The sequence below is a fragment of the Lissotriton vulgaris genome, chromosome 4_1, assembly GCF_964263255.1.
Source record: "Lissotriton vulgaris chromosome 4_1, aLisVul1.2, whole genome shotgun sequence".
NCBI classification, from domain to species: Eukaryota; Metazoa; Chordata; class Amphibia; order Caudata; family Salamandridae; genus Lissotriton; species Lissotriton vulgaris.
The window spans coordinates 2019020024-2019032393 of record NC_141691.1 but is presented as its reverse complement, the minus strand read 5'-3'; the positions used below and the strand labels follow the sequence as shown (position 1 = coordinate 2019032393).

The 12370-nt window shown below is 45.8% G+C and overlaps 1 protein-coding gene across 2 annotated transcripts in view; it reads left to right on the top strand.

Moving 5' to 3' along the window:
* The window catches only part of OPLAH (5-oxoprolinase, ATP-hydrolysing), a 294072-nt gene that overhangs the window by 108680 nt on the left and 173022 nt on the right, over nt 1-12370 (top strand). The window lies entirely within an intron of this gene.

Below are 12370 nucleotides of genomic sequence, written 5' to 3'. Positions count from 1 at the left end.
CCCAGTAATATCTTTTGATATCTAGGAGCCTCTTCCCGCATCATACCAGCCAATTTAGGAAGTGATATACGAGGTGTACTCATAGCCCACAGTAGGCCTCTCTCTGCTCGCCTTCAATTACCACGAAATAGGAAGCTGGGACCGGGGTGGGCTAATTATGTAGAATATATAAAAAGCGGGGCAGGAACATCGTTTGAAAAGAGCCGCCCTGACCAGCAGGGAGAGTGGAAGGGTTTTCCAGTGTTCCACATCGCTTCGGAGCTGCCTCAATGGAGGCAAAAGGTTGTGCTCGTAATACTACTTAGGGTCTACCGTGATGTATATACCGAGATATTTAAAGCCATTAATTGCCTCCGTCACACTACACCCCCTGGGCAGGTGGGGGAACCTCCCTCTGAGCACGTAGAGCACGGATTTGGCCCAGTTAATGGCATATCCAAAGTATCTGCCAAAGGTAGCAAAAATATCCAGGACCCGGATGATCTAGGCCTGCGGCGACGCCAGGTACAAGAGGATATCGCCAACATACAGGGAGATGCAGTCCTCCCAGACGTCTTGACTATTTCAGGCCCGCATTACTGGGTCCCTACAAATCCAGCTCGCTAGGGGCTCGAGTGCCAAGGCAAAAGCAGCAGCGATAGGGGGCATCCCTGCCTTGTCCCTCTACCGAGGGTGAAAGTCGTTGATTTCCTATTATTCACCACTTGCGCCAAAAGTTCCGGAAATAGGAGTTTCACCCATCCAATATATCCAGGTCCAAACCCCATCTTTTCCAACACTGCAAAGATATAGGGCAATTCGATCATATCAAACGCCATGGCGGCATCCAAGGACACCAAAACCGCATCTTCCCTCAGCGTGTCTACTGTCCCAAGTACTCCTTGGAGTCGGGGAAGATTTAGGGAAGTATTTCTAGATGGCATGAAACCAGACTGGTCCGGGTGGACCAGATCGGATATCACTCCAATCAACTGTGTAGCCAACAGCTTGGCTAGGATCTTCACCTTGGCATTCAAGAGCGAGATGTGTCTGTACGAGGTGCATCAATCCCTAGGCTTACCTTCTTTACGTATAACCACTACTGTGGCAAGTCGTTGATCCTGTGGAAGCAGACCGGCCTCCAGGTTCTCCACATACATGGCTTGGAGATAGGGGGCTATTTTATCAGGCTGTAGCTTATACAGTTCGATTGGGAGACTGTTGGGGCCCATAGCTTTCCCAGATTGCAAGTCCCTGATAGCCCGAGCTATTTAGTCGTTCGTGAGCTCACTGTCGAGGAAGTCCCGATCCACCTCCAACAATACTGGGAGCCAAACGTCCCTTAACAAGACTCCCGACTCATCTATTGGATAGACTGTTTGCGATTGGTATAGCTGAGTATAGTATTTAGAGCATTCGTCTGTAACTAGTTGCGCATTAGTAATTGTCTCCCCAACTTCGGTTGTGATTTCCATGACCAGGTGGTTAGCCTGTTCACGCCGATCTTACAACGCGAACAATTTACTTGCTCTATCTCCTAGCTCATATATCCTACCAAGTTTATCCCTCTGCAATTCTTTAGCCCTGTTCGTCACTACACTCTTGTATTCCTCCTTCTTGAGAGTGAGGTTATTTAGTACATCTGGATCCCGGGACATCAACAATCCCCCTCTATTAAAAATATCTCTCCTTCCAACTGCAATAGTGCAGCATTTCTCTCCATTATTGCCCTAGCTATTTGAGAGATGCTTGACCACACACCACAGTTTTAAATGTTTCCAAAGCGGCCTCAGTGGTGATGAGTTTGTATGCAAAAAGGAGAAGTTGTAGGGTGCCACCGTAGTGCTGAGTTTGGATGGGAACCTAAGAGCTGTAGGGTGCCCCAGTTGTGCAAAACCCTCTGAACATTCATTTCAACTATGACCATATACTGCAACCTTCTATGTCAGGCACACCAGTGTTTATTAGCCATGCAAACCAGACTGTCTTTGCCGACATGTAAAGGTTCATGGTATATTCCTGGTAGGTTGGGAAGGATGCCTGTCGGGTCTACCACTCTCCTTTGTTGTCCCTCCACACCCCATCAGGATCGTTTTTACAGGTTTGTTTCATCCTTGCCCGTTTCATGACCTGTGGGCACAATTCTCCAATATAGACAAATGTTGGCCTGCTGGTACAGGAGATGCATAGCTTTGGTACATTATCATGGTCACACTTCATGCTAAATACAGAGCATTATTTCTAGCAGACAAATTAGCCAATGCATTTCCTTTAGCTACTTCATTCATCCTGCAAAGACTTGTGTGAAATACATTTCACAACAGCCTTTTTTAAAGGTAACTAAAGTGAATCAAGCAAATTATTAACATCAGTCTAATTCTTAATATTAGAGGCGAGGATGCCACACTGCATTCAACGCCATCTGGAATCATGCTTAACAGCCAAGGGCATTTCTTGAGTCAGTAAATAATGTAAGAGTCTTTTGTGAGGCTAGTACACAAGCTGTAGTCAAAATAATCAATTCCACTACTTGTGCTGAAAACAGTTGTGGCGCGCAGAACATCACTCTTCACCCTCTGAGGCGGAAGCCGGACGTTCTTACGCTCTGTCTTTTTTCTACATAGCCAGCAGACCTACGCTTGACTAAAAAGGCATTTTAGGTTGGTTTTAAAACTTATTTGTGCAAATTCCCTCGCTTGATTTAAAAAAGCGTTTTACTCTGAAATTGACTCCTTTTACCTCCCTCTACCGCCTGGGCCACTCTCAGCTGAGTGTTGACGGTGAGAGTTGGTCCCGGGGAGGTGAGGGCGGGACAGCGGCCATATTGTGTGTGGTTGCGCCCTGACGCGCTCTAGCTGTGTACAAAAGGGGCTTCTCTCTGGCGCGCAGAACATCACTCTTCACCCTCTGAGGCGGAAGTCGGAGGTTCTTACGCTCCGTCTTTTTTCTACATAGCCAGCAGACCTATGCTTGACTAAAAAGGCATTTTAGGTTGGTTTTAAAACTTATTTGTGCAAACTCCCTCGCTTGATTTAAAAAAGCGTTTTACTCTGAAATTGACTCCTCTTACCTCCCTCTACCGCCTGGGCCACTCTCAGCTGAGTGTTGACGGTGAGAGTTGGTCCCGGGGAGGTGAGGGCGGGACAGCGGCCATATTGTGTGTGGTTGCGCCCTGACGCGCTCTAGCTGTGTACAAAAGGGGCTTCTCTCTGGCGCGCAGAACATCACTCTTCACCCTCTGAGGCGGAAGCCGGAGATTCTTACGCTCTGTCTTTTTTCTACATAGCCAGCAGACCTACGCTTGACTTAAAAGGCATTTTAGGTTGGTTTTAAAACTTATTTGTGCAAATTCCCTCGCTTGATTTAAAAAAGTGTTTTACTCTGAAATTGACTCCTCTTACCTCCCTCTACCGCCTGGGCCACTCTCAGCTGAGTGTTGACGGTGAGAGTTGGTCCCGGGGAGGTGAGGGCCGGACAGCGGCCATATTGTGTGTGGTTGCGCCCTGACGCGCTCTAGCTGTGTACAAAAGGGGACGGGCCTACTCCGCGTAGCGGACGCGTTTGCGGACACGCCGGATGCCCGCCGGAGTCACGCCAGAGTCCAGCCCGTCCGCGCTGAGGACGGGCTGGACAGCTGGACATCTGGTCATGCTACCTCTAACCCCACCTATCTGAAATATGCCCCTCAGACTCTGCTCGCACTGAAACCTTCGAGTCGCACATGCTCGCATACGTACTCCCCTGAGGATCTGCTACGCCCTTTTACATGTGGCTGCGGGACTCTCAACGCGGTAAGCCCCACCCCTCCTCTACCTAGGTTTAGACCCAAGTCACTCATTACTACTCCGGTAAACTCGTCTGAGACAGAAAGGGGTGTCCTTCTGAATGCTCGCTCACTTATCAAAAACAATGTCATATTTAGGGAATTTGTTTCTCTTAGAAAGCCTTCCATGGTCTTCATTACCGAAACCTGGGCCAAGGAATCCTCTGGTCCGGATCTTATCGAAGCAATACCAGAAGGTTACTGCCTGTCCCGCCATGATAGACCTGGCCGGGTGGGTGGAGGACTCGCCATCCTATATAGGGACCATCTTCACTGTCACACGGTCGCCATCACTGACCCTAAAGACAGTTTTCAGGCCCTTTCCTTTGCCATAAAAAGTGGCCACAGAACCCTCCTAAACGGTATCTTGGTATACCGCCCCCCAGGCCTTCGTACCAATTTTGGACAACAGCTGCTCCAAGTCCTTGAACCCTTTTTTGGCCGAAAAGACTTCACTATATTAGGAGATTTTAATTTCCATTTAGAAAGCACCGACAACAAGGATACCATTTCTCTGCTGGATACTATGTCAGCCTGCGGCTTTAACCAGCTGGTCAAAGGGGCCACTCACCGAGCTGGGCATACGCTCGACGGCATCTTTACCAACGACGAGAGGATATCGATTGAGGAATCTATCCATCTGTCATGGTCTGACCATATGGCCGTCCCATTCCTACTTAGTTATCTCCGTACATCTGTGCCCCCAAATACACCTAGCAAACAGGAACTCTGTAGGAATTACAAAGACATCTCAAATAGTTCCCTCTCCAGGTGGGCATCCAAATGGTGTCCCTCTCAGGAAGAAAGTGCCCCCATAGCTGCAATGCAGTTTGATAGAACCATGACGGAAGCTCTAGATGAATTAGCCCCCCTACAACTCTGCCGACGCACCAGGAAAAGGCCTTCAGCCCCTTGGTTCTCTGAACACCTGAGACTCCTGAGACAGGAGGTCAGGAGACAGGAGCGCCTCTGGCATACAGGATGGAACCTAAAAGATAAGGAAGCACATAAGATCCTGCTGAGAAAATACAAGGCCGAAATTATTAAAGCCAAACAAGAGCACTTCATGACCCTGACCACTTCATTGTCTTCCCCTAAAGAGCTCTTTAGGGTTGTGGATTCACTTATAACCCTTCAAACCCCTGATCCTGTATTGGCGTCCCAAGAGCTCTGTAATAACATCGCCTCCTTCTTTCAGACAAAAATATCTGACATCTACTCAGCCCTGGAGCTACAAAAATCGCTCATGAGCGGGCCCCCTACTTTAGGGCCTATGGACCCTGCCCCGGTAGAAATAACCCTCCCGGGAACCCTAGACTCCTTTCTCCCTCTCTCTGTGGACACGCTTGATAGCCTCCTTAACAAAACCAAATCAGGCTCTACAATGGATTCTTAAACAATGCAGGGAAACTCTCCTGACTCCTCTGGTAGACATCATGAACAGAGCCATGAGAGATGGTGTCTTTCCCATTCAATGGAAAAGAGCGGTTGTAAAACCTCTCCTAAAAAGCCCTCCCTAGATCCGTCGGTCTTAAAAAAATTTCCGGCCCATTTCTCTACTCCCTGCCCCAGCGAAAATGCTAGAGGCGCATCTCAATACGCACCTTGCCGCTTTCATTGAGAGCTCGGAATGTCTCGACTTCTCCCAACATGGTTTCAGGAGGGAACACAGCACTGAGTCAGCCCTCACCATAGTGTTGGATAACATACGCACACGGGTTGATGAGGGCCAGACCACCCTTCTGATCCTCTTAGATCTGACTGCGGCATTTGATACCCTCTCTCCCTCAGTACTAACAACTCGGCTGAGGGAGATTGGAGTGCGTGGAGCAGCCCTGGATCTTCTCATGTCTTTCCTCACCCACCGAGAACAAAGAGTGAAGCTGGGGGAGTACCTATCTCCATCCCTCCCTGTGCAATGTGGGGTCCCTCAGGGGTCGGCCCTTAGTCTGACCCTATTTAACATCTACGTGACCCCACTTGCCAGGCTTATCAGATCTTATGGGATGGAGATAGTTTCCTATGCAGACGACACCCAGATCCTAGTCTCTCTCTCTCCCACGTCAGCGTCCCGACTGCCTCCAATTTTAGATCCTGTATGGAGGCTGTCGGTAAATGGATGATCACAAACTCGCTCAAATTAAATGGAGAGAAGACAGAGGTGATGGTGTTCGGAGGGAAAGAGGAAATATGGTCTTCCAGCTGGTGGCCAGACTCACTAGGAGCCTGTCCCACCCCCACCTCCTCCGCAAAAAATCTGGGGGTTATGATAGACCCTGCCCTTGACATGAGCAAGCAGGTCAGTCGCACCATCTCTACCTGCTGGGGCATTATCCATATCCTGAGAAGGATTAGGAACTACCTTTCCCTTCAGGCAAGGAAACAGCTAGCTGTTGCCCTTATCGGCTCCAAAATGGACTACTGCAATGCGCTGTATGCGGGCTTGAAAAAGAGCCTACTGCAGCGCTTGCAGGTAGTCCAGAATGCCGCTGCCAGGTTAGTCCTGGATCTTCCCAGGCGCACCTCAGCTACAGCGGCTAGAAAGCTGCTACATTGGCTCCCTGTTGAGGCGCGGATCCACTTTAAGACCGTATGCTTGACATACAGGGCTTTGGCCAGAAATAGCCCCACTGGTCTAGGATCTATTCTGTCCCGCTATTCTCCCACTAGGAATCTACGGTCCTCCAGTAGACTCCTGCTATCGACCCCCCGTTTCAGGAGAGTGAAATGGGGAGGCAGGGCCTTCTCCACCTTGGCCCCAAAGTGGTGGAATGCTCTTCCCCTGGAAATAAGATCACTACCCACCTTTCAGGCATTCAAAAGGGCTTTGAAAACTCACCTTTTTTGCGCAAGCGTACCTGTAGCGATTTTACTTTTGATCTGTTTTGATTAGGCGCCTTGATGCCTTCGGGTTACTGTTTGCGCGTTATAAATTTTATTCATTTCATTTCATTTCACCCTTGTGTTTGTGTTTTCAATAACCTGATGCACATACAGCATAACCAGCCACTAAAGTACCTTGATCTTTGGAAGATAGGAACAATCCACATAGTGAGTTCACAGTTTGGTATTGGTGCCTCAGAGAGGTAACAAACGGAACTTTCCTAACCACAGATGGGCTGTGGTTATGAAATAGTCATGGGGCCTGTCTTCCTTGGTTGGCGAGAGAAGGCTGCATTCAGGGTAGGACACCATGCTAGAGTGATATGTGAAGCAGGCAATGAAAGTATTTCATGAAGAGGCAATCTTGCCAGGGGTAAGTGCAGCATTTTCCTAGTGAGTAATAAACAGCATGAGTTGTTGCAACTATAAGTGTTGCCTCAAGGACAGTACACTTCAATGCTCCTACTAGTTGGGCTGCAGCAGCTTGAACCTCAAGCATGGAGGAAGGCCGGCTGCTACTGAATCTAGCATTGCTGCGTAGTAAGCTACTGGTCTCTTTTTATCTCCACGATTATGCACCAATACACCACATAATATAGGCTGGCAATCCCAAAGTCGGTGTGGGCGACAAATATTTCTTGAGCTCAGTAAAGGCTATCTCCTCCCCCGTAGTCCAGTGGAAGTGTTTTGCGGTACCTCTCTTAATATAACCTTGAAGCAATTTTACAAGCGAGGCATAATCTTGTAGCCATTGCCAATAGTAACTAGCTCCCTGAAAAATGCCTGTATCTGTGAGATGGGTGATCGATATTCTCTGTCTCATGCAGAACGTTCATCACCTAGATAACAAAGGTGAGGGAGGCACATCTGTAATTTTATCACAAAGCTGTATGCCCATTCTTAGCCACCTCTGTAAGCAAATACCATGAATCAATCCTGCACTGTTTCAAGGATTTGGAAGCCAACAACAATCCATCAACATGTTGAACCAGTGTAGATCCTCCAGGGAAGAACAGCATATCCAAGTCTTTCTTGAGAGCCTGCAGGAAAATGAAGGGAGACCTTTTACCCTTAAGGAAGTCATCTCCCAGGTCATGTGGCCCCAGAAAATTGAGAATGCAAAGAGAAAACAGCTATCTTCATGTAAAACAATAGAGAACAAAAGCAGAACACAAATCTACAATAGTAAACCTTATGGCAACAACTGGATTGCAAAATAAAATTGTTGGCAGCTAGATACAACAGGAAATGTTGGCCCTAAGATCCTCCTCAAAGATGTATGTTTCTTGAGCCTGGTCCACAGGTTGCGATATACCCTAGTACCTTTGGAATTCATCTCTAAGCCTTTTCAAATAACCTGCAGGTGTTTCACCTTTTCCTTGTTTACAATTGCTAATTTTGGTCCAATCGATCTTTACTGAACACACTTCCCAAACAGCCTGCTACAATACTTCCTTTACCAGCATCTAAAGCTGCCCCATCTGTTGATACATGCCTTGGCCAATTACACTTTTGTCTCAATCACTTGCTTACTTCACTCTCTACCACAAATGTCAATAATTGATTTACATCAGTCCACTTGGGTTTCTAAACCTCAAACAGTCTTTGCAGTTCCTCATAAATCTTCATAGGATGCTCATGTACATTAGGAAATTGTTTCTCAGTATTTAATTGATCAGCTGGAGACCAAGGACATGAACAGTAATCCGACCCCGGGCCTTGTCCCCCAGTCCTTTGGTACTCTGTCACTGGGAAAAGGTCATATATCAACAGTGAACGCATTGTGGAGGGGTGTGGGCAGAAGATCCTGCCGGATAGGAAGCCTGTCCCCAACTAACTGTTTCCAGAAGAAGGGTGAGCAGCATTAATAAATTTTCCCTGTCCGCTCTTTTCCAGATTCATACCCACCACTTGACCAGCTCACATGGGGGCATACAGCGGGCTGGTCAGCAGAAGGCTTTTCTTACCTGGGCATCTAGCGATTAGTTTAGAGTTTAGTGCTGAAATACAGAATGCGGCAGCACGTCTGCGGCTGAACATCCCTAGACACTCCCCTTTAGACCCAGCTCTTGCCAAAGTTCACTGGCTCCCGATTAGAAAGAGATTATCCTTTAAAACTCTTGGCTTTCGTCATAAGATCTTGAACAACAAAGGCCCTTGCTACCTTCATGTCTTGATCAAGCCTTACAAATCTAGCAGGTATCTCAGATCTGCAGAAGCTGGGCTCGCGGCAGTCCCAAGGGTGAAAAGAGCACGTATGGACAGTCGCTCTTTTAGCCTCCTGACTGCAAATTTTGGAATACCCTTTCGTTAGATCTGAGGCAAGAACGTTCAGAACTTATTTTTCGGAAAAGAAATGAAGACCTGGTTTTTTAGACAAATTTAATGAGCTCTTTTTTGTTTCGGACCCTTATGGTTGATTTCCTGGCATGAGGACACTCCACGTGGAGTAACCAGGCGCTCTACAAATTTCTTTATTATTACTACATCAACGGTATGCCCTTTGGCACAGCACTCTTCATGGTATTTGCTCTAACCATCAGATAGAGTTGTTAATAGCCGAGTGGTAGAAGCTGTATTCTTTGGTCACAAAACCTTGGGAACATACACTTGCATTGTAAACTAGGGAATTATTCATTCTAAGACCGATATGAGACTGTGTTTACTGGCAGTGGTATCGAGGCGGGTGTTATTGGCACAGTCAACTGAAGGAATTATTTCACTAGTTCCGCAATTCTAGCACATTGTTTACTTTCACAGTATTCTAAGAAGGATCTATCCATGCAGTGTTGCATGCCACAACCTTCTTAGAGGTACTATTCTATTGCACAATATCTGATAAAGCATTGTTTCACTCGATGACATTCTGAGGGGTATAACTCTAGAGTGCTGTGTCCTAAAAATCATTATTTCACACCACAATTTTCTTTGGGGTGTTATTCTACACGACACTATCTGATAAAGCATTGTTTCATGCAATTATATTCTTGGTATTACTCTGTGGTACCCTGTCCTACAAAGCATTGTTTCATGCAATTATATTCTTGGTATTACTCTATGGCACACTGCTCTACAAAGCATTGTTTCACTCCACAACATTCTTGGTATTGCGCTATGGTACACTGCTCTACAAAGCATTGTTTCACTCCACAACATTCTTGGGTATTACTCAATGGTACACTGCTCTACACAGCATTGTTTCACTCCACAACATTCTTGGGTATTACTCTATGGTACACTGCTCTACAAAGCATTGTTTCACTCCACAACATTCTTGGTATTGCGCTATGGTACACTGCTCTACAAAGCATTGTTTCACTCCACAACATACTTGGGTATTACTCTATGGTACACTGCTCTACACAGCATTGTTTCACTCCACAACATTCTTGGGTATGACTCTGTGGTACACTGCTCTACAAAGCATTGTTTCACTCCACAACATTCTTGGGTATTACTCTATGGTACACTGCCCTACAAAGCATTGTTTCACTCCACAACATTCTTGGGTATTACTCTGTGGTACACTGCTCTACAAAGCATTGTTTCACTCCACAACATTCTTGGGTATTACTCTATGGTACACTGCTCTACAAAGCATTGTTTCACTCCACAACATTCTTGGTATTGCGCTATGGTACACTGCTCTACAAAGCATTGTTTCACTCCACAACATTCTTGGGTATTACTCTATGGTACACTGCTCTACACAGCATTGTTTCACTCCACAACATTCTTGGGTATTACTCTATGGTACACTGCTCTACAAAGCATTGTTTCACTCCACAACATTCTTGGTATTGCGCTATGGTACACTGCTCTACAAAGCATTGTTTCACTCCACAACATTCTTGGGTATTACTCTATGGTACACTGCTCTACACAGCATTGTTTCACTCCACAACATTCTTGGGTATGACTCTGTGGTACACTGCTCTACAAAGCATTGTTTCACTCCACAACATTCTTGGGTATTACTCTATGGTACACTGCCCTACAAAGCATTGTTTCACTCCACAACATTCTTGGGTATTACTCTGTGGTACACTGCTCTACAAAGCATTGTTTCACTCCACAACATTCTTGGGTATTACTCTATGGTACACTGCTCTACAAAACATTGTTTCCCTCCACAACATTCTTGGATATTACTCTGTGGTACACTGCTCTACAAAGCATTGTTTCACTCCACAACATTCTTGGGTATTACTGTATGGTACACTGCCCTACAAAGCATTGTTTCACTCCACAACATTCTTGGGTATTACTCTGTGGTACACTGCTCTACAAAGCATTGTTTCACTCCACAACATTCTTGGGTATTACTCTATGGTACACTGCTCTACAAAGCATTGTTTCACTCCACAACATTCTTGGGTATTACTCTATGGTACACTGCCCTACAAAGCATTGTTTCATGCTTCAGCATTCTCAGGTATTACTCTGTGGTACACTGCTCTACAAAGCATTGTTTCACTCCACAACATTCTTGGGTATTACTCTGTGGTACACTGCTCTACACAGCATTGTTTCACTCCACAACATTCTTGGTATTACTCTATGGTACACTGCTCTACAAAGCATTGTTTCACTCCACAACATTCTTGGGTATTACTCTGTGGTACACTGCTCTACACAGCATTGTTTCACTCCACAACATTCTTGGGTATGACTCTGTGGTACACTGCTCTACAAAGCATTGTTTCACTCCACAACATTCTTGGGTATTACTCTGTGGTACACTGCTCTACAAAGCATTGTTTCACTCCACAACATTCTTGGGTATTACTCAGTGGTACACTGCCCTACAAAGCATTGTTTCACTCCACAACATTCTTGGGTATTACTCAGTGGTACACTGCTCTACAAAACATTGTTTCATGCCTCAGCGTTCTCGGGTATTAATATTTGCCATAATTTTAATTTAGGAATGTATGTATCTCCAGGGCATATGTATTTCTTCAAGCAGGACCCGCTTGTCTACCATATTCCTGAGCACTAGTTTTCATTCTCTTACATTGATGGCCATTATTTCTTATACAATAATAGGATAGCTGGGCAATGGTTTCAGTTGCACATCATAGCATTGTATCCCGCTGTAGAGGGCTATAACTGTTTTTAAAAGCCCTATTCACGTATAGACAGGGCTAGGGCTTTTAACAACTGGATTACCCGAGGTAGAATGCGCGATAATGCTATTAGAACATTCCACCCAGTAATGGTAGAATATTCTAAACAGAAGAGAAGCAGAAAAGTGCGTTTTCGAATGTTGAAGCAATTGGTCTGTAAGAGAAATCGGGTTTTTGGCTGGTGGGGGTGTGAGCCCTTTTTAATTTTTGTCAGGGTGAACCTCCAACAGTCACAAAAGTAACCTTTGCTTAACCCTCTGGTAGCTTGGCACAAAAGCTGCAAAGCTTAACATAGAGCCAATGTTTAAAGTATTTATGCAGCACACAAACAGCAATAACGTTAAAACACAACACAAAAATCCCACACCAATTTAGAAAAGCAGAGTAAAATGTTATAAATTATTTGACACCAACGCAACAAAAATCCAATCAGTAGAATTTGGGATATGCAATTTCAAGGATTTAAGGTAAATATAGCGCCTAAAACCACAAAGAGGCAACTGTGGTTACCTGATCACGCTGGACTGGGACAAAGTCACAGTTTCAGGCTGGCCAT